This window comes from Helianthus annuus, chromosome 16 (genome assembly GCF_002127325.2).
Source record: "Helianthus annuus cultivar XRQ/B chromosome 16, HanXRQr2.0-SUNRISE, whole genome shotgun sequence".
Lineage (NCBI taxonomy): Eukaryota > Viridiplantae > Streptophyta > Magnoliopsida > Asterales > Asteraceae > Helianthus > Helianthus annuus.
The window spans coordinates 145041154-145049237 of NC_035448.2; positions in this window are offsets into that span (position 1 = coordinate 145041154).

The window sequence follows — 8084 nt, forward strand, 5'->3', positions numbered from 1 at the left end:
GCGGTTAAATAATTAAGGGAATTTAGAATTAACCCTTTGTAATGGATGGCCTGTGTGACTTTATTGATTCACAGTTTGCCAAAACTGTTAGCATACTAACGAATGTTAACAATAATCGGAATCTATTATGTGGGTTCTACCATCTTGGCCATGTCTGCATTAACGTATAGGCTAGGTTTACTTCCAAGATTCCTTTAATAATTAACGCAGAATAGTCCTAAATTGAGATGTTAATACGGGTCTTAATCTAATTATAGAACTACCATCTTGGCCTTGACATTTGGCTAGGTCTCTGTCCCTTTTTAGATTTTACCATTTAATATAATGGCAGATCTTTTATTATTTTCATTTATTTTATGTTTTATGCGCATAATTAACAATGATAAATAATAATGAAAATTTAAACTAGAACATCTCATAAATTGTCTTAACAAATACATCATTTGCCCAAACGGGACTTCTACGAAAACAACACACCCACGCAGGGGCGAAAAACAAAAAAACAAACCCACGCAGGGGTCAACTAAAAGACCGGGGCAGAATACAAAATGACAAGCCCACGCAGGGGCTGAGTACTGAAGCAAAAAGTCCACGCAGGGACTCAATTACATCTAAAATAAATAAACAACAAAAGGTCGTCAATGACCCCTTCTCTTGGACTTCCCTTTGATCAAATCTGATAATCCCTTGAAGAAGCCACGAGTGTTACTGCGCTCGGTCCGGATCTCCTGTTCACAACGGTCCAATCTTTCAAGGACCTCTTGCTGGCGCTCAGGCGGGATCAACTGTGGCTGCGGCGGCTGATACAGAGGTTGTGGAGGTGGCGGACGCTGGTACCCATAGGTTGGGTAACCAGAAGTCCAAAGACCACCATAAGGTCCCTCTGGGTGACTAGCATTGTAGTCCCATGCCTCCTGGTACGGATCTACATCAGCATAGTTGTAATGGGTATGCGCCGGCAGCTCAAAGGGGTTATACGCCACTGAACCGGCGTAGGCAGGGATTGGGTTGCCAAACCCACTGGTGGCGCCATAGGCGTAGAGTTGACCTCAGGAATGGGGTTTGATGGACCTCCCATCTGTGGTTCTTTTTCTTCTTGGAGTGGCGGATAGTGACTGCCACTCGAGGGCTGAGGAGTACTGATACGGACTCCTCCTCGCACGGACATCCGTGCGTTTGACCTTCTCCGCCTCGGGGGCTCCGGAGGCGGTTGCTGCTCTACTGGCGGTGGTGGTGGCAGCGTGACTGCCCTGAATCGAGAATCCTCGGAAGGATCCTGCTGCTGTTGCTGCTGCTGCTGATAAGGGGACGAGTGCTCGGACGGTGTGAAATCCCAATCCCACTGTTTGAACCTCTCCTGATAACTATCGGGACCACGATAAGGTGATCCGTGAAAGGATGACCCGTCGGAGATTTTGATCGGGTGGTTTGGTGTTCCGGACGCTGGCTCCACGAGGTCCGTGTCTTCATCCATATCGTTAGCATGGTCTCCTGAGAAATGATCCTCAGGTCCTAGTGGGTTGAATCCCACGGGTTCTGGAAAGATGTTAGCCGGGTTGAACCGGCTCTGAAAGACTGGGGTTGGGTCGCCATACGAATGGTGAGAATTTGATCTTTTTAAAGGTATGAATGAAGGTGGTTGGTCATTGGGCTCATTTTCTGAATTGGGCCCGAAAGAATGCAAGTATGAGGGCGAAGGACTAAGAGAGACTGATCGCCTCCCAGGCTCAACATAGAGTCTCCACGGCTCTTGCGGGCTCGTACTCATAGTAATAGAGGGTGTTCGCCGGTGTGACGGTCCGGCCTCGTGATCATGACCCGTAACTGGGCCCTTGCCTCGTCCTCATAGAAATCTTGGCGGCATTATGACCTGCAAACATGGTTAAGATAACGACCAACATATATAAAATAAAAGACCGAATAAAACAAAAACAAAACAGAGTTTGTCCTATGTTCGATGTCTAGACTTGGAACTCGAGGAATGTGCAAATTCGTGCACTGAGATTAAACACAAAAAGGCTAGTGTTTAATTCACTCAGTGTTGGCTCTGATACCAACCTGTCACACCCCTAATTTCCACGTGTCACCGGTGGGCCCGGTGGGGGAGGATCGTGACGTAGTTGATATCATCATAGTCAAATAACACAAATTATAATGCACAGCGGAAGCAATAAAAATAGATTTATTTCAACCATATAAAATGCAATAACCAGTATCACTTAATAGCTGAAATAGATCCACAGGCATATCAATATAAAGGGGAAAATTGTTCAAAAGATGAATGGCATCCCAAGCTTGCGAGAATCTAAAGATGCTAAGGAGTAGGCAGCCTATTACGTGTAGAACCTGCACTTAATCTTTTTGGAAAAATACGTCAGTTTACACTGGTAAATACAATTTAACTGACTCATTTTGAAAATGTTGTAAAAATTGATTTAAATGCACATGGCACAAAACTTTTTATAACTTGGGATAATTAATTAAATCTAATCTTGTAAAAGAATTACATGTTTGTTATGCGTTCAGTCGCTCGGTTCGTGCCGGGTTTAAGGTTAATAGACACACCACATAGTATAAATCCGCGGCGGGAAACCAACGATTATACCTGAATTATATGGACACATTGTCGGGTGTACGCCTACACCCGCGTGTCAAGGTCGTGGCCATTTCATGAATGATGCCAAGTATATCCGGGACATGGTCATTAAACTCCCAAAGTCGTAAAACAAACAAAACCAATTTCTAAACGGGTCACATTGATAATACCCAACTACTAATGAGTAGGTCAATTGCCCGACCATGCGGTATTTTATATACCGTACCCCAAGCCCGTATAAGGGAAAATAAGTTAAAAGTATTTACCTGAGTAAGTATAAACCACAATAAGCAAATGCAAGTGTCTTTTACTGGTCTCCTATTCTGGAACGAAGGTTTATAATAACCTATTAGAATCCTAACGGGTCTTTAATATAGCCTAAGCTTAGACCGGTTAGTTTCAAGGAATAAATACGGTTTAATCGCATGGAAGGCGAAAACCGGGAAGGAATGTGATTTAGGCCCAACAAGTTTGGAGACTTGTATAATACGGTAAATTGATCACATTCTGGATTTTGAGATAAAGATGATATGGTTTGACCCGTTTCGGCTATTATGCGTAAACTAGTTACATAAGCCGATCCGAACGCGAAAATGCGTAATCGGGTAACCATATAAATCGTATACAAGTTTCCTGAGATTATATGCACCAAACATGTTGTGATATCAGTAATATATGTCCTATTATGCCCCAAATGATTTTAAACTCAAATTATGCCTCATAAGGGCATTTTGGTCATTTAAAAGGGTATAAAAGAGTTAAACTAGCAATCTGAGTTTCATAACTGAATAAATCAGTAATTATACTTAGTTTATCATGTAATAACAGTAGAGTATCATATATACGTGAATTTTATTAATTATAACCATCTTATGCACCGAAAGGGCATTTTGGTAATTTCACATAAGCCTAAAAGGTCAAAACTGGAAATCTGAGTTTCAATCTTTAGTTTACTGTTATAATATAGAATTTTACTAAATATATCAGTAGGTATTGACTCTTATACATATAAACTAGTTTTGACATAGACTATGTCGTGAAAATGCCTAAAAAGGCGATTTGGAGCCATTTCCGGGTTTTAAAAGAAAAGCTGATATTTTTATAATTCCAGAAGTCTCAAAATAATACATTTATCATAATAAATCAGTAGAAAAAGATTTGAGGTCAAAAGGATTTATAAAGCTCATTTCATGGCTAAAAAGGGCAAAACCGGCATTAGCCGAATTAAGTTTAGAACACTAAGTTATACTCAGCTTAAAATTGAATAAAAATCCTTAAAAATTCCAAAATATTATTTTATAACAGTAGGTATAAAGTTTTGTATAAAAATTTGGGTTTAGATAGGCTATATGCAATTTACACCATTAACTAATTAAGAAAGCTCCTAATTACGCTAATGAGCATAATTTTAATTCTAGACCTCAAACTGATGTCAAATTTTGGTTACAAGTCTATAATTCAGTAACTAAGATGTTTACCCTTTCATATTTTCAAAAATCACATTTTATGAATATTTGGGCATAATGGTCAACATATGGGCATTTAACGGAAATTTGCATAATAATTAGACAACTAGTGAACTAAGCCGTATAATCACAGAGGGTTATACTAACATGTTACTAGGTCCAAAAGAAGCTCTAAGGAAATCTTAATCTTGACTAAAACGGGTCAGAACTGAAAGTCAAAGCAAAAGTCAAACTATGCGACTTTCGGTTCCAAACCGGGTCTAAACAGAAAATTGTCGAGTTGAACATGTTGGAACATGTTCTTACATTTATTACCAAGTTATATTAATGATCAAACAGGTTGCATGTATCCTACATTGCTAATTATGTATTAATTTGGATTTAAGCATTCTGTTGACTTTTTAAAGTAAGCTTTGACTCGACAATTTGCATAGTTAGAGTGGTATTCTGGAAATACCCTTTTAAGGGTTCATTACCCACATCATTACCTTCTTAAAGGTATTTTTAATTTGAGATATTACTGGGTAATTATGGACTAATCTCGAAGTCAAACCTTAATATAGTTATTGTATTTCATTTAATTAATCATGGCAACGTACCTACGTATTAATACGAGTTTTGGGGTTACGATGGTTTGACTTTTAGCTAATTAACTAAGCTAAAGAGGGTTAAGAGAGGTTAAGGACACTTACCAGAGTCCTAAGAAGGTTTATGGAGCCTAAGAAAACTTGATAGTTGTCCAGGAGCTCCAGGAGTGAAGATGCAAAATAATGCCCAAATGGTCACAACTCATGTCCCTTATATAGTGCACCAATGAGCATAAGATCAAGACATGCAAGTCTACTATTGTTGTGTGATCACCCCAGGTGTACCTAGAGGGCTAAATACTACCTAGCAAGACCCTTGTTTCGAAAACCACCATTTTAAGTCGGTGCAACAGACTGAACAGGCAGCTGTCCAAAACCTGCTGCCAGCGACAGCCTTACGTACCGTAAGCTTAAGGCCTTGCGGTCTGTAAGCTCCTCTTGCGGACCGTATGCTGAAATGATTGCGGTCCGTAACCGACCTTTGCTGAAATCGCCCAGGTATGCACCTTACGGACCGTAAGCCTAGGGCCTTGCGGTCCGTAACCGGTGGCCAGAAAACAAAAATTTTACAAACTTCAAGCCTTGACCATGCAACTTCGTGGATTCCGAATCTCATGCCCTCTTTTTTAGTTGAGGGACCAGTTTGCTCAGCCATTGCATGCCTAGTATGCTCTTACAACTTTGGCATCTTGTAAAAGTTTAAATTGACGGAAACTTCAAGGTTTCAAGTCTTGGATTCTCACGAGGGTTAATTATGTTAGTTAACTGCTTTAAATTTCCTTTATACAAAGGTTTAAATCAGCATTTTAGTAGTAATAACCTTAATGACCCAATTTTCCATATAAAAGATGGAATTTTATTTATTTAGGTACAACCGGTTAATATATAACAGATGTTTGTCAAACAATTTAAGGATCTTGGGATTTTATAATTTGGGTCGTTCAGAGGTATTTTAATAACATGTCGCCCTTGGGTCGTTCAGAGGTATTTTTAATAACATGACGCCCTTTTTAAATCCTACCATACATCTTTATTTGATCTGGGTTCCTAACACGTTTGTCCCACATGACACGTGTCTTTATTTTATTGGGTACGAATTTTTGAGGTGTTACATCTAGCACTTCCGTATTCCCCCAAAATGGCCTCTAAAACCGGTGAACCTTCTTCCTCCATCCCCGCCAACGCTGATGCCTTGTTCTGTAAATGGGGCGCTGTGTCTTATCACAACCTTGTGCAAGATTATGGCATCAGGGCTGAGTGGAATCCCGTGTTACCGTCAAAAACGGATACAGCATTTCCGCTAAAAGAGGGTAAAATCACATTGTTTAGTGATTTCTTCAGATTTTGCAACTTTCGGCTACCCATTACCAAGTTCCTTAAAATGGTATTCAATTATTACCGTATTCACATTTCTCAATTACATCCATTAGGATTAGTGAAACTTCGTCAGTTCGAATTTGCTTGTGTAGCCTTAGGTCACATTCCGGAACTTATTGTGTTTAGGGCTTTCTTTGTACTTGTGTGGAAATCCCCTTTTTTCACCTTCGACCGGAGGGATACCGACGTCTCTTGTTTGAGGGATATTCCTACCGGTTCCAAAGACAAGGATTGGAAGAAGAAATTTTTCTACATCGACGCCTCTGTGATTCCTGGCGAGATGCACTGGAGAGAAAATGGGCCAAAAGACAAAGTTAAAGGCGATGGTCCTTCTGAGGATGCATATATTTCGAACGCCCTATATACCAAGTTGTGTGGCCGCCCTTTCGAGTGCACAGTAATCCCGGAAGGGGCCCTGGTGATGGCAGGTATGAGTTTGTTGTGGCGTGACATCAGGCAGTACCCTTCCTTTCAGAGGGATGATGCAGGTATATTTGTTTATCTTTGGTCATTTATGTTGCCGTTTTAGAAATAATATGTGTATACTTTACAGGGGAATGGAGCCTGTTTGATTTTGTTGACCCTCCGCGGCATCTTGCATTGAGGGCCGCGGACCGCGTTCTTGATGAAGGGGAACTGGGCGTGCTGGGGATGCACCTGGAGCAGTTTGTGTTACCTGTTTTACCAGCGGATACTGCTGCATATATTTCTCCCCTGCCTCCTGTCCCGAGTATCGGTGTTTCTGCTTTGGAGAAGAGACCCACCCGGATAAAGCTTAGTGGGAGGAAATACATGGCGGCCGGTGCGGCCGCTTCTTACATTGGTGGGACAGCGCTCACTAGGGGAGATGCTCCTGCTACCGCTGTGATAACGAGCCCTGTTCATGCGTTGAAAAAACGGAAAACGTTTGTTGCTCCTACTTTGAGCGTGTTTCAAGCTGTGCAGGCTACCTATGCCTTGCCACTTGGTATGTATTTGTCGTCTTCAAATGTTATTGTAAATTATGAGCTTCATGTTACTGAACTTTGTCACTTTATATGCAGGTACTTCTAGCGTGGCTCAAACTGAAAATGTTACACCAACCCTTATACCGTCTGTGGGGGTGATGCTTCCCAGTTCTGGCATTGGCAGCGCTACGGAGCCCATAACTCGGACCAGCGTTACCGCTACCATTAGCTGTACCATGCCTCCGCCTACACTTACCGCAGCTGTGACGGTCACAGCTAGCCTAGTTTCCACACCACGGACTTCCAGCGTTGATCCTTCTATGTTTGACTCACCACTGAGTATTTTTTCTGTTGCCGACAAGGAGGCACCCGCTGTATCCGTTGTTCAGGAGGCGACCAGTGTCGGGGGTGCCGCTGCCAGTGACGCTGGGGGGTCTAGTAGTGGTATTGCTGACGATGGTGCCCGTCTGATCGATGACCTGTTTCTACCCACCATCAGCTGGGATCCCAATGCCCGGGATAAACGCTTCCAACCCCAATGGAAAATCGCCGAATCTTCTAGGCTAATCTTCCCCCCAGTGATTCAACACTGGGTTGAGCGGGCTTACCCCCAGCTGAGGTGGCGTACGTTGAAGGTTTGAACAATGAAAATCTGATGAACTCCCTTATGGCTGATTCCGTGAGTCAACCCCGGAGGTTAGCGGAGATCCGGCACAGGTGGATGCATGATAACACCCAGCTCCACCAGGCATGGTCTACGATCCAAGAACTGAAAGATGACAAGTACCGCTTGGAGAGTCAACTTCAGGCCGCTGGGTTAAGGGAAGCTAGGTTTTTGTCGGAGAAAAACAAAGCCGATGATGATTTGAAGAGAGTGACCGCCCACCTCGCTGAGGAGCGAATAATGTGGGCCCGCGACATAGCGGAGAAAGACCGGGTCCTGGCTCAGGCTAAGAGTGTGCAGGAAGAGTTAGAGCGTAAGGCCATAGCTGAAGCTCAAAAGGTGAGATCTGAACTGTCTACTTAGTTGGAAAAGTTCCGAGTTGACACTGATTTTGTGTCTTAGGTGCAAGAGCGGTACCAGGGATTGACTGCTGAGGTAGAGGCCTCC